This window comes from Podarcis liolepis (assembly GCF_965112155.1).
Source record: "Podarcis liolepis genome assembly, chromosome: 3".
Classification (NCBI taxonomy): Eukaryota; Metazoa; Chordata; class Lepidosauria; order Squamata; family Lacertidae; genus Podarcis; species Podarcis liolepis.
This window is the reverse complement of record NC_139557.1, coordinates 84339892-84363182: the sequence shown is the minus strand read 5'-3', so window position 1 is coordinate 84363182 and position 23291 is coordinate 84339892. Positions and strand designations below refer to the sequence as shown.

At 40.7% G+C, this 23291-nt stretch overlaps 1 protein-coding gene and 1 long non-coding RNA gene across 2 annotated transcripts in view; both read right to left on the bottom strand.

Moving 5' to 3' along the window:
* The window catches only part of LTBP1 (latent transforming growth factor beta binding protein 1), a 217664-nt gene that overhangs the window by 193626 nt on the left and 747 nt on the right, over positions 1 to 23291 (bottom strand). The gene's annotated exons all lie outside the window — the stretch shown is intronic.
* Positions 716 to 2677, bottom strand: LOC310704090. The gene is made up of 2 exons (XR_014524568.1): positions 1130 to 2677; positions 716 to 761 (listed from the first exon to the last, which is right to left on the bottom strand). It is a non-coding gene; the product is annotated as an uncharacterized lncRNA (long non-coding RNA).

Genomic DNA, 23291 nt, shown 5'->3' with positions numbered 1-23291 from the left:
AGGAATGTGGATTCTGGGGCCCTGATAGCAAGTAGGCGACTGTGGACAGATACTTAAATCTACAGGATGGATTGCGTTTTGGCTCCACTGAATTGAAATTTCAGCCTTCATGACATATGAAAACGGCCAAGTAAACAGTTATTTTTGTGGAGGAGGGTCAAGATATTAACTGATATGCATGAAATTTCAGATATAGCTATATAATCCCTGGTGTAGACCTTTGGAGCAGGCATGTTCAAAAATAAAGTTTTTTATGAACCGCCCTAGTAGGGCAGTAATTGTTCCTTGATAATTTGTCACCCCCCTCCATGATGGCACCCTGGGTGGACTGCCCCCCATTCCTATGCTCCTGGCTAGGAGGAGGATGGGAGCTGGAGTGCAGCAACATCAGGGGTGGGCATACGCTCCTCAGGCCCTTATTTTCTTTTAATGCATGTCTCAGCTGAAAGAGTGTCAGTGGTCCTATGCCTCTTACCTCAACCCCATCTCTAACCACTGCAATCTAGGTAGCTGCCTAATTCCATTCCTTGCACCAGAAGTCACTGGAAAATTGAGAGAGTGGATCTCTTTTGTCTGTTTGTATTGGTTCTTTCCTCCTATCTATCTAAAAATAATTCATATTTTCAGAATGTGTACTGTCAGCTTAAACTATGATGAGTCTGAATGTATTTGTTTTTCTCAACACAGGACAAAACTTTTGAATCCTTTATCAAAACTCTTTCTGCTTAGTTTTCTTCTAGGCAGGATAAAAACAACAAAGACTCTCCTCCCTGGAAGAGAGGGGAGTGGTTGTGGGCGGGCGACCAAGCTCCGCCCCTGGTAGGGGTCATTAGCCCCCTCCCCTCCTTACCTGGCTGGCGCCCACACCCACCGGAGGTAGCCAACCAGGTGCCTCCGGGGGGGGGCGTGTGTAGCAGCTTAATGCTGTGGTGCCAGCTCCGCCTCCTCCTCATTAGTCATCGTCCCTCAGCGAATAAACCCACCACCTATAGTCATCCAATGCCTAAGCCAATACCTTTTCACTGCTGTAATCAATAAAGTTGTGGCCTTTTCTTGCCCATTAACCTTATATCACGTGTCCTTGTGTATTTATTTCACATAGTGGGGTCGGGCCCTCGATCCACAACACGCATTCAACCCTGTCCCATCTTGGGTATATGCCCAAAGCATGTTATACTACATTTTACTTCTATGCTTTCCTTCAGCCAAAATAGACCCCAAGGCAACTCACAAAGGATAATGCAAAAGGTAAGTCAAGCAACAGCAACAACAAAAATAAAACACACATTTTATATATATATATATATATATATATATATATATATATATATAAACATTAAAAACAACAACTGGTAAAGGGGCAAAGGATGTCAGAACAGGAGCAGTTCCTTCTTAGAAGCAGGGGCAGGTGTGGTGGTGGTGGAAAAGCTTGCCTCTTAATTGTCCAGCACAATATTTCCTCTTTTGCATGTCTGTTGAGTGGGAAAGCATTATGAAATAAGTAATTATTTTGATACATTTACTAGAAAATACCTGGCCTAAATTGGCTTTAACTGTATACACTATACACACAGACTTTTCCAGAACATATGCTGTGTTAAACAAACAGCAGTGGAATTAGCAGTTGCAGATAGATGTGATCCCACAACCTCTGTACAAATAGCTTTTTTACATTCTACTGGTCTCTTCATTTCTAGGGACCCCCCAGAGGGAAGTAATGACAATTAAGGTGGGACTTAAACAGGAGGTGCACAGGGGAGGAGAACCTGTGATCCTCCAGATGTTGTTGCACTCCAACTCACATCAGCCCCAGTTAGCATATAGCCAATGGTCAGGATCGCTGAGAGTTGTAGTCCAACATCTGGAGAACTGCAGGTTCCCCATCCCCATTATAGCACCGCAATTCTATGATTCTAACAGCTCAAAAGCAAGTTTTGTTGCATTGAAGATATACCCTTGAGAGGATAGAACCAGAGTTTATATAATACCATTTATAATAATGGTATTATAGATCTATAGAATATAATATCAGAGTTTCTAGAACTATGATGTTATGCTGCCCTTGCAAATACTTTAAGATGCATATTTAAAGCCCTCCAGGCTTAAAATCAGTTCAGATAAATAGTTACGTGCATTTTAAACCTTAGCTTTCATCAACAGCTTGTATATGTGCATATCAAATAAGTTTCTGGCCCTGGGACATGGTTCAAAACCCTTCTTGACACGAATGAGTCATTATTGCACTGGGTTTTCCTTTGTCCAACTTCCCATAGGCTAAATATGTGACCATGATGATTCCAGAGCTAAGGACTGCGTAAATGTCTTCTCAGTTCTGGCATATGTCCATACTGTGATTAACTGCCTCTTGTCATTGTTATCTAGGCTAATTATTATACATTTTTGTCCATAGTAAGCTTGTATGGTAATGAGATGCAACTGTATGTCTGTTCAACCTTCTACTGCATAGTTTATAGCAGAATTCCAGTGACAATAAGGAATTTAACTATCCTTCAACATTTGAAAGCAGCACATAAGCATGTTTGGGATTATTCCTCTGCTGTTCTGAACATTTTCAGAATGAGGTCACATCCTATGCAGCAGAGTTTATTGTATGAAAGATAACAACTGTATCTTTCAAAGAAGAAATCAGTTGTTTCTAAATAAATGCTATTATATGTTGCAACAATAGAATGTTGCCAGTTATTTGATTAGCAAGCAATGTAGAAGCTTACAGTGGTACCTTGGGTTACAGACGCTTCAGGTTACAGACTCCGCTAACCCAGAAATAGTACTTTGGATTAAGAACTTTGCTTCAGGGTGAGAACAGAAATTGTGCTCTGGCGGCGCGGAGGCAGCGGGAGGCCCCATTAGCTAAAGTGGTACCTCAGGTTAAGAACGGACCTCCAGAACGAATTAAGTTCTTAACCCAAGGTACCACTATGTTTGCTTTATGTGATAGAGACCTTGACAGAGCATTTGGCTTGCTAGAAGCCGTGGTTTATTGGTTTGTTTGTTTTTAACAATACTCTAAGGTCCAGTACAGCTCTATATTTGGAGCTGCCATGCTGGCCTAACCTCCTCTTTCCACAGCCTGTCTAAATGGGGCAAATTGATCTACACATATAATTCTACCGCCACTGTTGGAGGTACTATACTTCTGAATACCAGATGCTGGGAATTGCAATAGTGTTGTTGCCCCAGTTCCTCTTTGTGGGCCTCCCATAGGCATCTAGTTTGCTGCTGTGAGAACAGAATGCTGGACTAGGCGGGCCTGAGGCCTGACCAAACAGGGTTTCACTTATGTTTGGTCTTATGCATGTAGGACAAAACCCCTTGGTCAGTTCAACAGAAAAAGCTCTGGGAATTAATTACACGATTTTGGCTCCAGTGACTGGGCCATGCCTTTGTGGATGGCAGAGGCAGGCCGGCACACCAGGTGCACCTACTGGGTCTGTTCAGATGTCTGAAGCATCAGCTGAACTGGCCTCAGAGCATACAAATATTAAAGGGATATCACTCTAAAAGCAATCACAAAGTACATTATCAGTATCATTGCTTCCTTCCATTATGTGCAATGGTTCCTAACTTTCAGAGCAAATAAGAATTGGGCACTAGACATCAGTGGGCAAAAACATATCTTGTGGTTATCTCGGACTGAGATATTATTTGTTTAATATCATCAACTACAGTGACAGGATTATTAATTGCAACCAACAAGAATTAGAAAATAAGGTTATAAGGCATTGCCAGCTAAACCTTACAGCATCTGATGTCTTGGCAGTATAGATTTGATCCTGACATTCTTCCATGATATTTTAATTACAGGAGAGTGAAGTATGCACAAATATGGTTACAGAGCTAGTGCTGTTTTGTACAGTGGGGGGATTAACAATAACTTTGTACTATTGATTTTTGTTGCCACAGAAGCTAATGATGACCAAGGTCTTGTGGTTTTCCCAATTGGATACATTGCATGAAAGTGGAAGCCTCAGAACGACATGAGCACATAAAGAGTTTCAGCAAACCAATTAGGTTACAGCTAAACTGCTCAAAAGCTGAATGCTGGAAAAGGAAAAGATGGTGACAGCTTGGAGTGGCTGTCACATTCCCCCTTCACTGCTGCCAGGATAGGTTGCCTTTAGGGATTATCTTGTTTGTTATTTAAGTTTTAAAAGAATTACAATTTCTTGGCCAACATCTAATACTTCCATCCAACATCAGTGATCACTGCCAGATCCAATGAAACTATTTGCTTCGGGCCAGCTGGATTTGGCTTCCTTTTGAAATGCTGCCATATTGTCAGAGCAAAATAAGCATTTTGTGCATTTACATTGTACCTGAAACCGCACCAAAATCAGCATAAATGTTTTAAGTAAGAATAGATTAACTGTGATCTGACTGAGCTGAAAATCCATATATTCAAATAGCCATGATTTTTATCTATTCAGATTCCCTGTTAAAATCGGAATTACCACCGGGTAGATGAAGGATCCATGCATTAAAATATTGAGTGAGTGTGTATGTCTCATTTGCATGTATGTATGTATGCTCTGCAGAGTCCTGTGGTCTTTTATGCTACGTAAGTGGGCAGTGCTATAGAGGATTAAAATATTGATACAGTGGTACCTCAGGTTAAGTACTTAATTCGTTCCGGAGGTCCGTTTTTAACCTGAAACTGTTCTTAACCTGAAGTACCACTTAAGCTAATGGGGCCTCCAGCTGCTGCTGCGCCACCAGAGCACGATTTCTGTTCTCATCCTGAAGCAAAGTTCTTAACCCGAGGTACTATTTCTGGGTTAGCGGAGTCTGTAACCTGAAGCGTATGTAACCTGAGGTACCACTGTAATAGACATTTTCTTATTGTGAGGTTTAATGTCTAAGAGAATAAAATATGCTTTCTGCATTTCCGTTTTACCCTGAACAGTATTCTCTAAATTAAATATCTGCAGCTGCCAGATATAGTTTTTTTAAAAAATCACCATAGTAATTTACTGTGGTTACCTAAGCCAACAGCAAACAGACCCAAACACTATGCCACTTGTGGTATGGGCATGCCCACAATGTCTTCCTGCACTCACACATTCCTCCCACCACCAGCCAATGAGTCATTCCTCCCCCTGTGAATCCAAACCACCACAAGGAGAGACCACCTGTGGTGACCATGACCATCCATTGATTCATTCATGTCTCCCACTACAGTCTATCCCCCAAGATATTTGTGCTCTTTTCTGATTCATACATACAAAGCAGGATACCACAAAAGTCTCTCACTACATCTATTTCAGGAGGATAATTTAAGACAAATAACAGTATATGTGATACTTTCGCTGTTTCTGGAGCTTACATTCACACGTCTAGCCTTTTTAAAGCCATAAATTAGCAGAAACAGTACCTCCTAACCACAAATGTATTGTCATCTGTCCAAAAATGCAGTGTCTGTGGACCCATGACTAGCGGTTGGACCCATTTCTGACTTTCCTTTTATAACAGCATGCACATTAAGCCTTCTAAAAAGCATGAGAGTTAGCGTGTCGCTTTCAGCTACAAAAGATGCCAAGTAGAAATGCATATCACAGAGTGTCCGAAGCACAGCAGAGCAGGGCTTGAAGTGCTTGGGATATGCTACTGTCAGGCCACTGAGATGGGACAAAGAAAAGACTGTGCTCTGGGAAATGTGCAATAAAACAGAAAGTGTGCTGTTAGTGCAGCTTTCCAAGAGGACTAGATTTGGTCTTCAAAGTAGATCAGTTATTTGTTTGCTAGTTTAAATAGTATTGCACTGCCTTTCTGGAAAGTACCAAGGCAGTATATATACCATCCAACTATTTCAGACTCAAAACTGGGATGCGCATCTTCCGGGACGTGCACCCGGGGAAGTCACATGACCCACTCCTCACTCTCACTCCGATAAAGCACTTTTTTCAGGGCAATATCTTGTGTGGCACTGGGGAAAGTACAGTAGTACCTAGGGTTACAGACACTTCAGGTTACAGACTCAGCTAACCCAGAAATAGTACCTTGGGTTAGGAACTTTGCTTCAGGATGAGAACAGAAATCGTGTTCTGGCGGCGCGGTGGCAGCGGGAGGCCCTATTAGCTAAAGTGGTGCTTCAGGTTAAGAACGGTTTCAGCTTAAGAATGGACCTCCAGAACGAATTAAGTACTTAACCCGAGGTACCACTGTTTTTTGGTGGGAGAATGGGTGGGCCTTTGGGGCCATTGTCCTGACCTGGCGGGCTTTTCCTATGCTCTTAATTTATTAATACTGTTGCCTAATACAAGTATGTCATGGCCTTTAGCTAGAACAATAATATTATGAACTTGAAATTTAGAGGCAATGCTTTCAAACATATTACTTTGACTGAAATAGCACACGGCACTAAAATTAATTTGCCCATTATTATCTGGGGCATGCAATTATACATGTCATTCTTAATACTGACACGGCACCCAAAAGTACTATGTATCAACATGATCGTTATCTCACATACCCCTCGTTGTGTTCAGCTTCCAATTACTGGCAGTGATCACCGAAGAGAACAAATGTTATCATTTGCCCCAAACCTGCCACACTCAGGCAGGTTTCACTCTCCTTTATGTAGGGCTTGTGGATTTATTTATTTACTTATTCCAGTTACTTATTAGTCACTTTTCAAGACCAATCCCTCACAAAGCAATCTATAGACAGAAATGAAAACAACAGAAGCACAGGCAGAGTATGAAGAACTGGGTGGATGCGGACAAATAGACCCTTGGGAGCTACTGAGCTAGATTGCCAAAATTCTCTTATTGTAAATAGTAAGATACGTTTTTATGGCCTTCTAGAATGCCAGAACTGAAGGAGCCAAGTGAATGTCAACTACAAGAGAATTCCACAGGTGTAGGATCACCACAGAGAAGGCTGTATCTCAGGGAGTTGCCAGCCTAACTGATGTCACCCTGTGTGCACACAAACAGCCTAAGATGATGGGCAGAGTCATGCAGGTGCAACCAATGTGGCCCTGAACTGTTTTGGGCCTTAAGCATTGATGCCAGCAATTCTGACCATGAGAGCCAACCTAGATTTCTAGCTTGGCAGTTCCATGATTGGAGCTGCCAAGTTTTGTTTTTATTTTTCGAATAGCAGTCAGAGAGGTGTGGGGATTTGGAGTGGTGCACTGGCATAGGGGAGGGGAGAACTGTTTGTTTTCCATGCTGGTTCCCTCAATATTCAGTGTGAAAGCAGAAACGAAGTATTAATAATTACATTTGTTAGTTACTTTATCTTGCTCAGGACAACCCAAAGCACCTTACAACCTCTACTGACCTACTAAGTGAATCCATTTTTTGCTATAAAACTACTTGGAGTATTATATTTTGTAGGAAAGTGGTGTATATATTTTCAAATAAAACTAACAAAACAAGCAAATTAGAAAGGAAGCTCCTAAATGTAAAACTGATCACTCTCCCACTTTCAAATCTGATCTTCCATTGTTGCCTTTGTCTTTTGTCAATTTCTGGATCTGAAGGTCAGTTTCTCTTCAGGCTAGGTTGCTAAAACAATTTTACTGGTAGTTGAAAAATCTGAACTTGATAGATCAAAGTAAACTTATCCAGACAGCTTTTCTGTAACCTAGTTTCAATAAGCCTTACAAAACCTGAACTGCTTGTTTTCAGTGTAAGGTTTTGTTCTCTAAACATGAGATGGTTGTTAGCTCAGGTATTTCAAGTAGGTCTTGCAAGGCCTTTTAAGAACAAGATGAATGGGGGATGCCATAATCAAAATTAGTTTTGAATCAGAACATTAGGCTGAAATTCACTAACGACACCGAATCCTTGAGTTTGTGATTAGAAATATGATTGGAATGAATGCAAATAGTAAACTATATATTGGTTTTACTTTTTTATATAATGAGCCAGAGAGCAGTGATTGGGAGTAGGCTAGATATTATTTTGTGCATAAATCTGCATTCATTATATAAAAAATGCTATACAGAGCTACACAGGAGCCCGTACTAGGAAAGACCGTGAACTTATTTCTTTATCTGTCCCAACTGCTTTGTCCACTGTCCCACAAGCTCCAGTGGTTACCGGGTGTCACTGCACATTACCATCCATAGGGGGGCCACTAAGCTCAGGATTATCTATCTGCACCACTGGTTTCAATAGAGAGGCATGCATGCACCACTACTAGCCCTCCTCTGGAATGGGTAGATCTAGTCAAGCCTTTTTCCAGCCTTGCAGTGCTGACTGAGGCTGATGGGAGTCATAATCCAAGCCATCTGTTGAGCACCAGGCTGCCTAAAGCTAGTCTCCAGCCTCTGTGAGCAAAGAGCATCTAAAGCCCTAGACTGAGGCGGGCTGTGACTCTTGGAGCACTAATAACCCTGGGAGATGACATTTAGGACCTGGCTAACAATTATTTACATATTTATGGAATAAGAAGCTGCATGGGACAGATTTTTATGTGAAACACTGTAGCTTAGGTAGACGGCCCCCAGACTGGAGCTTTGACATTTATGGGGCACACTTGATTATTCATATGCTAAGCCCTATGCTGTGTCCAAAACCAAATTTCAATAGACTGTATAATCCCAGGGAAGCTCTTGGAATGTTTTCATAGTTTGATTTTCCAGGACATCTCAAAGAGTGTGAGTTGTGAAGTCTAGCCACTTGTGGCAGATGAATAATACCAAGCTGACCTTTAGTGGAGTGTGATAAGACAAAAAGTACCCTGAGGGATCTTGGTAGAGTTGCATTTTCATATTTCAGCTGCCTGGGTTGTGATTTTGAAGATTTGTACAGTTATATACTTGTGAGCGTTCTGGAGAAAGGTTCAGTAACTCGGTTGTTTATCTGCATCAGTTATAACAGTTTTATTGGGGTGCTGACAAAAGCATTCTCCCCACATCTGATTCCCATAAGACAGCATTACCCAGCAGCTAAATTTGATATAATCATATGCATTAAAAACAATACCTCATGTTAGCAGGCAGATGTATATAAAGCTTCTGCATGGTTATTTGTTGGTGCCTTAAAAACATTTGCTCACTGATAAACCTGGGGCAAAAGTGTGACTTCAGTATCCTGCCTAGTTACCTGCCCCATTTTTGTATAATTATTAATAGCTAATTATACAAAAATGCTTGATTTGCATCATTTGTAATTTGGAGTGCAGAGCCCAGAGTTGGACATCTGGATAAAGTGCTATTTACATGGAATTTTACAGGCACTGAAAACTATAAAGGGGGGTTCAATGAATTTGGAAAAGATTTGGACAACTAAATTTGGATACTCAGGTTCCCATTATACTCACTAAAAAGCTGTTATACGAATACAATAGAATCTAAATTAGAAAGCCTGTGGAGAGAGTTTCAAAGGAGTTCCTTGATTCAAATGTTCTAAAAAAAAAAACCACCACCCTACTGTGTAATGTGCAAAATAAGCATATGTTTTAAGTTCACATTTCAGTGTATGTCTGGCACTTAAAACCATGGGCAATTATATCTAAATATGAAGTGGGAGAACCTGAAGATAGGAAACTACTTGTTTAAATCCATGCATGCCCACAGTCTCATAGTTCAAAAGTGGTTGAATGTTGGCACTACTGTTAGGAATATAATCAAGGCTAAAAAACTTTGTCTACACCAAATATATACTAAACAATTGCTGTAATGTCTGGAACACAATACGTGCAGTCTCCTTTTTCTCTCCAAAACGTTTAACGAAGACCGGGCCAGATTTAGTAATACGGTTCTATGTGTATGTAAGTTTAAGAAAAATTGCTGAGTGTATTATGTCATTAGGTAATTGGTCCTAGCAGTGACAGAAAACAGTTTGCTTAAAAAAAGAAAAAGAAATGAAGCATAATTAACCCCTCCCTGTGATAATAGAAGACTAACCTCACCAAAATAAGACCAATAAGCAAGGTCAAGAGGCCACCGTACACATGGCCATTTATACATTAGTAGCTTAAAACCCAGTGAAGTCGTTTCCCCTGCTGTGTTTCAAGCCACATTTTTATGTTGCTGTACACACCAGAGAAGGTTTGGGAAGGCATCACATGATGCGCATTACAGTCATACCTCATGTTACGTTTGCTTCATGTTACGTTTTTTTCAGGTTGAGTCCCACAGTGATCCGGAAGTACCGGAAAGGGTTGCTTCCGGGTTTCACCGCTCGCAACCAGAGGTACCACTGTACCTGATTTTTCTCACCACGCCTGCAACTCCCCATAACTCCTGTTCAGTAAAAGGTATCTTCCGCACATGTGCTGGCATCTGTGCCTGCACAACAGCTGTCTCAAATGTACACACCTCAGAAGAGCCACAGCTTCCATTTTCAAATTGGATGGAAGCCCATTTGAGGGAAATTGCACCAAACACCAGTATTTCTCAAGAAACAACAGGCTACATACATGGATTGTAGGTAATGTCGTGTGTAATTGGCTTAAAAAACCAACAGTGGGGGCATACTGGAGCTGGAGTAGACAGTAATGCGTACACAGCCTATGTCAGTAGCTGTGTCAATTCAAGGTACTTCCCTGGCAATTAAGTTATTCTGGCAAGGCTTATTCACCATTCCTTCTCGGGTGACCAGGTATGCATTGCTTTAAAAAAGGGCAAAAGGGAGCACCAATTTGCATAATATTTGTATAGAATGCATATGTATAAATGCAAATTTAAAACAACTATATATTCATATACCTCACTTTAAAGGAAAAAAGCCCAGTTGACTTGTGTACCTGCTCAGTCTGCTGCTGCTAACTGTAGAGAGGAGATGGCTGCTTCCTTCCTTCACTGGAGAGCAGAGAAGGGGGGCTGTTTTAGCTTTGGATTGTCCTTCTGGAAGAAGTAGAACAACCTTCTCCCTTGCTGAGGGGTTGTTGGTTTTTTCATTTCCAGAAAGTAAGGTCTTTTTGTTCTAGCTAGGATTTGGAAGTGAAATTAATTATGTGGTTTTAATTTCAGCCATTTTATACTGATTTTTTCAGTTTAGTTTTGATTAGCTATGTTTTGGTAAGCTGCCTCAAGCAAACTAAAACACTCCCAATGTTGTAACTTTTCCTCATAGGGGAGTTGCCCAAAAACTTTGATCATTTTGGCTGCCCCTTTCTGCACACTGCATTCCAAGTGCAGTCGCACCATGGATATGCATAGAGGCGTTATTCTATCAGCTGTTTCTCTCCATGCATACATGCCAAAAAGCAGCAGCTATCAGGTCTTGTACAATAACCTTCAACTGATAAAAGGCTCTGATCCTGACTGAGTGGTTCCTTGTGCTGGCCCTTCCTGTATGGTTCCTATGGGGCTTAGCTGGACTAAAACTTGCAAATTCCCTTAGTCGGAACCATAATTATATAAAGCAATATAGTAATTGCTCATATAGAGCTAAATGTGTATGTAATTTGTTCAACATATATACAATGTGAAACTCAAATCCAAAGGGCAAGGTTAGACCTTTCTGGCTTACAAACTTTGTGGTTGGCCCAGTCCTCTAATCCACAAAAGTGCTAGAGACCTCAGACTTGCTTCTTTGCAAATAGCTTTAGTCCCAAAGTAACAAGACCTCGTCAAACAGCAGAATTATCATTTGCAGCTTGAAGGGTGCTACTTTGTGGGCCTCCAAACACATCTGTGAGAAAAAGATGTGGACTGATTTCCCATCCCCCTTGGTAATTAACCATGCCTATGCATAATTTAGTTTTAAGTTTTAAAACTTGGTTTTAAGGGATGCGGGTGGCGCTGTGGGTTAAACCACAGAGCCTAGGACTTGCTGATCAGAAGGTCGGTGGTTCGAATCTCCGCGATGGGGTGAGCTCCCGTTGCTCAGTCCCTGCTCCTGCCAACCTAGCAGTTTGAAAGCATGTCAGTGCAAGTAGATAAATAGGTACCGCTCCGGCAGGAAGGTAAACGGCGTTTCCGTGCGCTGCTCTGGTTCTCCAGAAGCGGCTTAGTCATGCTGGCCACATGACCCAGAAGCTGTATACCGGCTCCCTTGGCCAGTAAAGCGAGATGAGCGCCACAACCCCAGAGTCGGTCATGACTGGAACTAATGGTCAGGGGTCCTTTTATCCTTTACCTTTACCTATGCATAATTTGTTTACTTCATATAAGGTGATAAGAGCCCATAAATATTATTCAACTCTCCAGCAGAACAGGTTTTCTAGCCTTCTAGCTCTATGCTGAGTGACTTGGTCCTAACTAGGCTATATCAAGCCATTCAGCAGTGTTACATGTACCTTCAGCAGTCTATTCAAGAGCTTTCTCATTCAGTTCAGTGGAGATTCATCCCCTTCCAGACACAGAATGTCCTCTTCCATTTAAGGGAATGAGGAAGCTCTCCCATACGGGAGTCCTATGTGTGACTTGGGGTATCTATGCTATGCAGCTTTGAAGCAGTGGCTATGTCTGCAATCCAGACCTATCAATAGCACTTCTCTCAAGAGACAAGAACACACACACACACCTGGGGGTTTTCTTTCCATTTTCACTTCAGAGGCTTCGTTTGCCAAGCCACAAACCATTGTTTAAATTTCTCTGGCTTGGCAGTTCAGAAAGGGGAACGGTGGAAGCAAAAAAGGGGAGAGCCCCACCATGTCTGTCCATGTCTGCAGCTGATGCCAGGTCTATTTAAGCTATCAACACAAATGCAAACGCAACACGCTGGCTAATAACTGGTAGTGGATATATAATTAATTACAATGTCATTCAAAATATACTAATACGCCACTTCAAAATAATGTATATATCATACAGTACATCTCACAAAATATACAAGTGACTGTAAGTTGTTGTATATACAGTGATGCCCCGCAAGACGAATGCGTCGCAAGACGGAAAATTCGCTAGACGAAAGAGTTTTCCGTTTTGGAGGTGCTTCGCAAAATGAATTTCCTATGGGCTTGCTTTGCAAGACGACAATGTCTTGCGAGTTCCTGCAGGTTTTTTTCCCTCCCCCCCCCTTTTTCTAAGCCGCTAAGCCGCTTATCAGCTGATCCGATCAGCAGATAAGCCGCTAAAAGCCGTTAATGGCGCTAATCCGCTAATCCGTCAATGGGCTTGCTTCACAAGACGAAAAAACCGCTAGACGAAGAGAATCACAGAACGGATTCTTTTCGTCTTGCGAGGCACCACTGTATAAGAGTCAAATGAGGCGTCAAACAAGTCAATGAATGGCGAGGAACGCCAAGCTGTCTCTCAAAGGAAGACGTCCTGTAAAAGTTTCAAAGGAAGACGTCTATCAGAAATATTAAAAGGAAGTCTCAAGAGGACAGTGTGTCCGGAATAGTTCAATGTTTCGGAATAAAGCCTTCATCGGCAAATAATTATCAGTGAAAAATTTTCATACTACAGTCATACCTCAGGTTACAGCCGCTTTAGGTTGTGTTTTTTTCCGGGTTATGGACTGCCCAAACCCGGAAGTATCGAAACGGGTTACTTCTGGGTTTCGGTGGTCGCACATGTGCAGAAGTGCTAAATTGTGCTTTGCGCATGAGCAGAAGCGCCGAATCGCAACCCGCGTATGCGCAGACGCGGGTTGCAAACGCTGCGGGTTGCGAACGTGCATCCTGCACGGATCACGTTCGCAACCGGAGCGTCCACTGTAGTGGGAATCTTGCTAGTGGATTCAGCAGCAGCTACACTATCCAGTGAGCACTGATCCACTGAGCAACTATTGTGGTTGTGTTTCTCCACATGTCTATTTAAGCTGACTGGTGGGACTGCTGAAGCAGCCGCATACTCAGAGCTTGTGGAAAGTCTTAGGGAACGGGAGGTGTCTGGCACAGCTTCCTGCACAGAAGTGACCAACATAAACCTGCAATTCAGAGCGGTCCTTTTCATTCCCCATCTTACTTGCACAGATGATGGTCCTATGAGAGCAACATCTAATCGTGCGTGTGCCGTCTCAGGAACTGGAACAGGGACAATCCCACAGATGCTACAGTGCTGCATTTTGAATGGAAGCCCCACTGCATGGTAACTGAAAAAGCCTCTCAGCTATTATATTCATTTACGCTGAGACTCTTGGGCCAAACTAGACATTATCTGAATTGTGGGGTGGGAATTAATGTGTCTAGTTTGTTTGTTTTTAAATTAGCGACTGCTAATCCTTGGAATGGTGATCCTCCTGGCCAAAACCAGGGTGTAAATGGAACATTAAGTGAACCTGGCCTCTCCAGGCTACATTTTCAAAATTTATTATGGGGGAAACCACCTATACGGTAATTGAAATCTTGCAGCCAATTCATTCTTGTCTAGCAGCAGGGAGAAACCCCACACTCGCTCTCCAGCCATTTTAAAGCTGCATGCATCACAAACAACCCACACGAGAATATACCAGAGTCAATACATGGAAACTGTAGACAGGAAGCAGAAAAAGCAGGTCTCTCATACATACAGTGCACACAATCCTAAATATAAAAGGCTATAAATGTGCTGGAGAGTAAATTAGTGAGTGAAACATTTCAAGAAAATGCTAAGGGGAACAATGGAAGAAAAGCAGACCAGCCCACAGGGAATTCTGTTTTACTCAGTCATAAAAAACACACACATATACACAACCTCTTCTGGTTTCCCCTGCCTGGAAAAGCTGCTCAAAATGCTGGGAACAATATGGGGGTTTTTTTGCTTTTTTTAAAAGTACTAAGCAGCAGATTTCTGTTTAAAAAGATGTAAAAATGCAAAGAATTAAGTGACTGGACAGAACAGGAAATCTAAGCAAAAAAAGGTGCTTGCATTCAGTGGCCTTGTTTGTACTTCACTTTAACCCATAGTTAAATGAAGTGTGGTATGTGAGTTAGGGTGGGGAGGGGAGGGGGGTTTCAGAGGCTTCAGAGATGCCAGGGGAAGACCTAAAGGGTATCATTTAAGGGGGAAAAACTCCTCAGATTTTTCATTTTCAAGTAACTTCCCACCCTTAAAGCTAGATTCTAGTCATACACCAGAGCATCTTTAAAAAACCAACCTATCTCTGACAGAAATATTAAAAAAGAAACATGAAGAAACCTTCAATGGGGACTCATCTACATTAGTAAATAAAAAGTGTTTTAAATGCGTTATAACACTGCGATGGCGCTGTGGAGTTCCATCTTTCAGCAACATGATTTCCCATTATTAGGCTTACAACCTGGTTCCCTGAAACTTTTTTTGATGTGTCTAGATCCAGCCTGGTTTGCTTTCTCAGAAGTTCTCTACTTTTCTGACTGCTGATCGTTGTGAAACACAACTACAGTAGCACCATCAACACAAAATAGAGATGTATTAGCATATGCAGTAGGCATGAAATGTGACTGGTCAGTGGGTGGAAAAGAGGGAGAATGGAATGGAGTGTCCTGGAAAAAGACATGGCTGCCCAGTTAGAACCCTGGAAGGAGCTCTCCATACTGCACAATTTTGCTGTAGCCCTCCTTATTCCTGACCACAAAATATTTTTCTAATCATTTCCAGGCAAGCTTCAACTAATTATCACTCCTAACCTCTATGTTTTAATCAAGTGTGTACAAGCTATATACATGGGAGTGCTCTCTGTGATATGTCCTGATTGTTTTCAATATATAGATTGCATGGAAAAAGTATAGGTCAGCCGAGCATGCAAAATTGGAAAGCCAATGGCATCTAAATGAATTCAGACAAAAGTCATTTGTGTCTCATGCAGGCCCATTAAATACATAATGGAAAAGATCAGATGTGTACATATTTTAAATCCTACGGGCAATCCTGCTTTGCATATACTGTATTATATAGATTAAAATAAATGAAATCAATTTAGTGCTGTCAGTTATAGAAGAAGAAGAAGAAGAGTTTGGATTTGATATCCCACCTTTCACTCCCTTTAAGGAGTCTCAAAGCGGCTAACATTCTCCTTTCCCTTCCTCCCCCACAACAAACATTCTGTGAGGTGAGTGGGGCTGAGAGACTTCAGAGAAGTGTGACTAGCAGCTGCATGTGGAGGAGCGGAGACACGAACCCGGTTCCCCAGATTAGGAGACTACCGCTCTTAACCACTACACCACACTGGCTCTTGATACCCACCTCAGGGAAGACTGTGGTCAGGATTGTTGTCTTGCAGGGGGTTGGACTAGGTGACCCTTGGGTCCCTTCCAACTCTACAATTCTATGGTTTTATGTAAATGAGAATTTACAATAAATAAATAAAAATCTGGGCCCAATTTACCCATCTTTCATGGCTACTTTGTGCAAATGCAGCTTTAAATTAGCTCAGCAATTACAAGTTCAGCGAAAAATCAATTGTGTTTTTGCTCCAGCTGTACATGTCACAGCAAGAAACTATTAGTGAAACTAATTTTTAACACAGCGAGTATCTCAATATGACATTTATGCCCCAGCCAGCTCTGTAAAAGAAATGCAGGAGGTAGGGAGAGAAAAGTATTTATGTACCTGTGTTTGGTTTTATTCATTATGGGTATACTGTAACTCATTAGGGAGGACTTTTAGATAAAAGCATTAATCTGAAATCAAAGCCTGCCCAGTTATGCAAAGCACTCAAACTGTGGCCACATTACGGAGTCTAGAAGCTTCATGGTTGTGGCTGGAAGGGAAGCTGAAAACTACTAAAAATGTTTCAACATAATTTTGGGGAAGATGTAATCTATAGCCTTATTTAAAATTAACCAGCCGAACTTTTTAATTTATGCCCTAAGCAATTTATTCAATGTCATTTACTTGCCTAAAGAAGGAAATGAGCTTTACTCTCTCATGTAAATAAATGGAATATGTAAGTTCTTTAACTTGGGTAGGATCAAGCCCAAATCTGTCTCTTCCACAGGTGATGAAGAGGCACTAAGAACCATTTCTATGTACAGTTTGTGTGTTGAAAATTAATCCTGTTTTGAAAAACCTGGACATTGCCGATGGAGTACTGTGGGTTGTGCATTCTCCACTAATTTGGTCAAATGTGTGTGATTTGATGCTTGCACTGTTTTAAATGAGTTATACTGTTAATGTGGAGCTACGCGCATGGCTGCAACAGCATTTATTCACATGGTCACTGGTTGTGCACCTGCAATCTGACCTGGATAGGATCACCTCTTCCATATGTAGTTTTCCTGCTGATTCTTGATGGTACTGGGCTGATTTTGTGCAAAATGTTATTAAGATTTAAGCTAGTAACAAAAGTGTTTATGTTAGTCCTTTGTTTATGCTGACCCAAATAAAAATATTTGAAATTTATGATGTTCCAGCCACAAGACATACTCTATTTTACTAGGCAACTCAAATGGGACAGGGCTGCATTGCATGGTTGCGTGAGCAGAGCTCTACGGATGCAATATTCCTCCACCTGATTCCAAGTGTTTACACTGCAGCCCTGTTTAACACAAAAAACTTTTCAGGAACCTCACCTGGCCGTTTGGAAAGGTTTTCTTCAAGGGGTGGTACAGTGGGTTTCAGAGGAAAGCAGGGAAAGACGTCTCAGTTGTGTAATCTGCCTTCCACTTGCACAACCACTGGATACAACCCAAGGTTTTTAATGAAAAAGCAGTAAAATAATGTTTACTTGTAATCACAAGTTTCCGCTGTAACCAAAGATTCTTGGATTACAGATGCCTCCCCAAATCACTGCTAAACATCATTATAATCAAACTGTCTATAGCACTGTTTATGGGTTGATCCCAGAGAATTATAGAGGCCAAGCAATCTTTCAGTGGACTCCCATCAAAAGCAGGTGGCCCAGTAAACTAGTTCATCTTACCTTTGTCATTGTGCTTATTAAAACTAATTGGAGAGATAAATTGCCTCCTAGAAAGCCATTACCTCCTAGAAAGCACATTAATTTGAAGCTGAAAGACTTTATTGAAGTTACATTAGACCCTATGCAGCTGCGATCCTAATACTTATGTTCCAATTATCTCCAAGTGATAATCAAATTTTAAAAATCTCATTGGACAGGATTGACATACAATTTTGGAATGGCTCTCTTATGCTTTTTATATTAGCACATTAATAACCTAGAGTGGAGGTTTTGCCATAACATTTTGCTGTTTAAGAATGTTTTCAAAAGTTAACAACACTGTTCATATGCATAGTCCAAAGGTCCAGGTGCAAAATGCATGTTATATTGAAGGTGTGTTGCATTAATCTTTAATACTTAGAAAGCACCTGTGGGGGAGTCAGGGCTGCAGGCTGTTTGTCTTTCGTTGTTGTTTGAATTGCTATGTATTATATTTTTGATAATGTTTTGCTGTAAGCTGCTCAGGGAATATTTATTGACATGGCCACATACATCTCATAATACTACTAATAAGCAATAATAATAAATAATAATAAAATAATCAATAGTAATAACAACAACCCCCTGGATTGGCTTGCCAGCCCCTGAAGCGCAAACGCGTCCTGTTTCCCAGTCTGAGGCAAAATGGGAAGTACTGCTTTGCCCTGCTGCCATCACTGCTCCTACCACCGTCTATCTGCTCCCGCTCCCGTTGCCTTCTCTGGCACCACTGCATGCTACTGGCGGGGAAGCAGTATTGCCATTGTTGCCAGTTTGCCCACGATCTTGTCCCAAATCAGTGCCACCAGTGAAGAGGCAGGCGTACCCTGGGAGGCTTCTGCCACTAAAAGCGAGCAGTACATCACCAAATGTAATTTAGAGCAGACAGTCCTAAGAAACTACTGAGCATCAGCAAATAAAATAAGTAACAACGATGCTGCCACCTTTGTGGTTAAGAATCCAGGAACGTAAAGCCAAGCCTCAAATTCACTGCATAATCCATACAGCACAAGGCGCATTGTGAAATAGATGGCCCTCCCCCACCCTGAGTTTCTCATCTGTTTGTAGCAGCTATGAAAAGCCAGCATACTTGTGGGTGGCCTGCTGTGGCCTTCATTCGGTTTTATTCAATTATTCACTTGATTACACTTGAAAGAGCTATAAAAAGGGCATCTTAATTGCTCAGTGTTACTCACAAGCTTTTCAAAGCCAGCAAAGTGCGGCGCATGATTGCGATGTCCCTTTTGTGAATTCACAAATTTATCCCTACTGCAAGCCAATAAATAGATGGAATTACAAGTTTAGCACATATACAACCCCCCACCCACCCTCGAAAAAATACCAATTAGTTCTAGACAGGCATTTCTTGTTGGCTCCCCCAATCTGCAGTACTACATTGTGCAGTACACCCACAGTTTGTCATGGAACCGGGTTTACATCTCAATGTTTTCAACTTTGAACAGGAGATATTGAACAGGAGATGCAGGACAGAACTGGGTACTCAAAGGTTGTAGTAAGAAGATCTGTCTTCTACTTGGTAGGAGAAGCACAGAAAAAATATGGCAATCGTAAGTGATGTAGGTTCAAAAGATATGCAGTTTCCTTTTCATTCAGGCTATGACACATGCACCAATGGCCCCTGTTAATCAGAGTCACTCCTTATTTTCTGCGTCCCCCCAGAAACAAAGCACTGGATCTCTGGTTGATTTGCAGTAGATCACCAGGGAATCCTTTATCTCAATGGCTGCTCCCATTAAGCACCCTTCCTCATATTTATTAGTATTATTTTTATATCCAACCAGTGCTAACGTTACTGAAAGCATCTACAAATGAAATCTTAAGAGTAATGCTTTCCTCATTATTTTGGTTTCCTTCTGATTTTAAGATACATTTTGAGTCAGTGTGATACCTGTATATCCAATTATAAAGTCAGTTACTATAGATCTTCCAGATATTAACAGAGATGCCAGAAACAGAAAGGAAAATGCAGCAGTCAAAATTTGGGTGAATAAATCAATTAGTAAAATTTGAAGGGAGAATTTATCAAATCTAGGGGTTGAAAATGTTTCACAACTTCCATGTTAGTAAGACTAATTTTGGAGACAATCTATGGAGATATTTGCTTTAAACCAGAAAAAGCCCCAAGTAGGATTGCTATTCCTGACTGAAATGTACTGTAAGTGGAAAATATATTAGCAGTGGTTTTATTATCTTTCTATGCACATCAGGCAAAAGCTTTAGGAACTTGTGTTAGAGGCTATTTTTGGAATCATTTGATACTGGAGTTACCTGCTTATGTTCCTGCAGGCTTTCAAAACAGTTGTTAAATAGCATAGCCATGGATTTAACCACAGAAAGTGGACCTACCATCACAAAATAGCTTTTTATAAATCTGATCAGCATTATAGGCTACTAAGGGAACACAGATGGAAGCCCAGTTCTCAATCCAGAGAAAGTGTTGTGAGGAATTCCCATGGCATCCCAATACAAGATTATCACTTGGGATACCCCTACTTCCGTATTCTCTGCTAGGGCTAAAAGTTTAGGGCACAATCCACTGAAATGCTCAAGCCTCTTTGAAATTAATGGCACAGTGCAAGAACATGGTGGATTGTGTTTCTATATTTATTATGTTTTGATATTCTGCTGGAAGCCACCCAGAGAGGCTGTGGAAACCTAGCCAGATGGGTGGGGTATAAATAAATTATTGTTGTTGGTCCTGGTTTGTGTCTTTTGCTCTTGTGCCCTAAGCCACAAGAAAGGCACCATTCGCCCAAGAGGAAAATGCCCTTCTGCAGCATATTTATTCCAGTAACAGTGGACCAGTACTGGTTGATTCTGGGTCCACAGACAGGCTAAAGTAATGAGCAACAGCTTGGAATAGCTTTATATGCTCAGCAACTTCTTAAACAAACTTGAGCAACAACTTCATCTTTGAAACTAGACTATGCCATGTGACTATAGGGCAAGTCCATTTCATTAATACTGAGGGGGTAGCTTTATAAACTCTAATTTATAAGCTCTATCATTACATGGTAGCATCTATTGTTCTGGTGCAAGGTCTGCTTTCAAGACTGGTGAAAAGTAGACCTTTGTACCAGTACAATTTCACCGTTACAAGGATAAATATACTTGATGGAACCTTTTGCCAGTGCTGGAAGTCAACAGCACTGGAGTAGCCAACACTTATTATTTACCCTTAGTTATTTTTTGTTGACAATCTGAATTTTTGTTTTCAAAAAGGAAAATTGTAGAACTTCAGTATAAAATATTCACATTGAAACATCAATACAGTTTAGAACTATGATTCCTCATAAATATATTCATCTGGGTTTGAATGTTTAGTTTGCAAATTTTATTTACAGGGGGAATGGATTAGTCAGATGTTTCCAAGTGTTGATGATAAATTGTCTCTATTTTATTTCACATTTAATAAATCATTGGGTATCTTATTTCCAATGCAGAATAACAACAACAAAAACAGCCACACTTATTTTCCATGCACAGAAGTCTAAAATAGTTGAACTTTGAAACTTTGGCATATAAATAGGACAAACTGTAGAGCAAACACATGTCTAAGCTTGAAGAAACATTATGGTGGATAAAAATAAGGCCAAAAGCCAATCCAGTCATGCTTACTTGCATGTTCTAAGATTTTTTTTTATATGTTCTGCTCTTTTCTGATCTACTTGTCTAGGCTGGAAAATAAAAAGGAGATGGAAGGTGCCCAGCAAATGTTCACAGCTCATTGAGTAGCAAATTACTTATATATTCAATAAGCACAATGTGTGGAATTAAACTAATGAGCCCTATCAGCAGGCCTCTTGAAAGTGAATTATACCATCATAATTTGGGTCTCCCTTAAGAGCAGTTGAAGTTGATGGAATTGCATCATATGCTTTGAAGGCTATCGCAAAATAATCTCTTTAACAATGGTCTTTTATTTCTTTTGGGGGGGGGGGAAATGTAGCTTTTCAGACTCTTGTGGGCAACTGAAAAATTATATAGAACAGAATGGATCCAATTATTTAAGAAAGGAGGAGGATGAACTTCAAACTCTTCCCCCTTTTACGGCATACATGTTAAAGAAGGGCAAAAAATGGTTGTGGACAATGATCAGGTCCTGGCACCTTTCCTGAGAGGAAGGACTGACGATGCTGGTGCTTTAAGCAGTGTTATGGTTAGAAAATTTTAGACTGTTGATTTAATGGTCTTTTGCAGGGAGGATTTTTCTTTTTTAAAAAAATGTTAAGGTATGTTATATGGTGCTTTTTAACCCAAAGGCCCTTACAGCACTGAACAGCACATTGAGGGGTGGCTCTGTCTCAGTTTCTATCTTTTCCAGTTTTCAATTACGTTCTTCACATTTTGCAATGATTTGCAAGATTGTTTAAAAAAATCCTCATGAAAATTCAACAGATTTTAGCATGATGTTTTTCCTAACACACACATTTTTATATGCAGTTTTGACTAATGTACACATTTTTGCAAGTAATTTACCCTAATATAATGCACGTTTGTATTTTATTTTCATATTTATGTACAACTTTCCCTAACATATGCATTTTTTTTGTAAAAACTGGTTGGAGAACTGCACTGTGATATTCAGATGTGTAATTTTCAAAGGACAGCTGTGTTTCAGTTCACATATTGTTTCAAAAAGCGGAAAAAGATTTGCCTTTAAATGTGTACTAAATCAAATTATTTTCCCATCCCTAAGCATATTAATGCAGAATAAAGGTGCAATAAATCAAATTATTTTCCCATCCCTAAGCATATTGATGCAGAATAAAGGTGCAATAGGACAGAAAATAATAATCTTTGCTGCAACAATAAATGAAGAAATCTAAAATTAACCAATTTTTAAGGGTTAAGACAAACCTAATATTAAAGGAGAGCTCACAGTTTGTCCCTGTTTTCCATCTACAGAACACATATACCTGTCATTTCAGTGAACTGAATACTAGCTCAGTCTTGCCCTTCCCCCATTTCAAAGTGTTGCAAGAATAGTAATGGACATATGCGTTCATTTGTTGCTCTCTCTTACTATAACTGTACATCTATATATGGATTTTTTGCTAAGTGCAAAGCAGGTCTAGGACTGGAGGGGTAGGAAGGCTTCTTGATGACATTTTAGGGGCCCTGCCAGTCAACACCATGAACAGCCAGCATCTACCTAAAACTTGCAGGATGGATTTTCACCCCTGGAAAAGAAATGCACATTTGAACCATGGGTGCTTCCAGAGCCTGGAACTGAAAGCCTAACATTTTCCCATCAGTGTTTTGACCCAGACAAAATGTATGTATATTTCTGTGGGTGATGCGCACGGCTATTCTGAGCACATCCAAGTTTTTGTTTGATTTCTTGGGTTCTTTCTAGAAGAATGTAGCTGAAACCCCACAGTTTCCATCTCGCTGATCAAAATTTCCATGATTTCCAGTTCTGAAATATCACCCTCTCCCTTAGTCATATTTCAGTTCTGCCACTTACCCTCATATGTGCTCACTTAAATTTAACTCTGCAAGTTGAAAATCATGCTTTGTTTCCACATGTTTCTCCCCTTTTGGCACTCACTATAACAT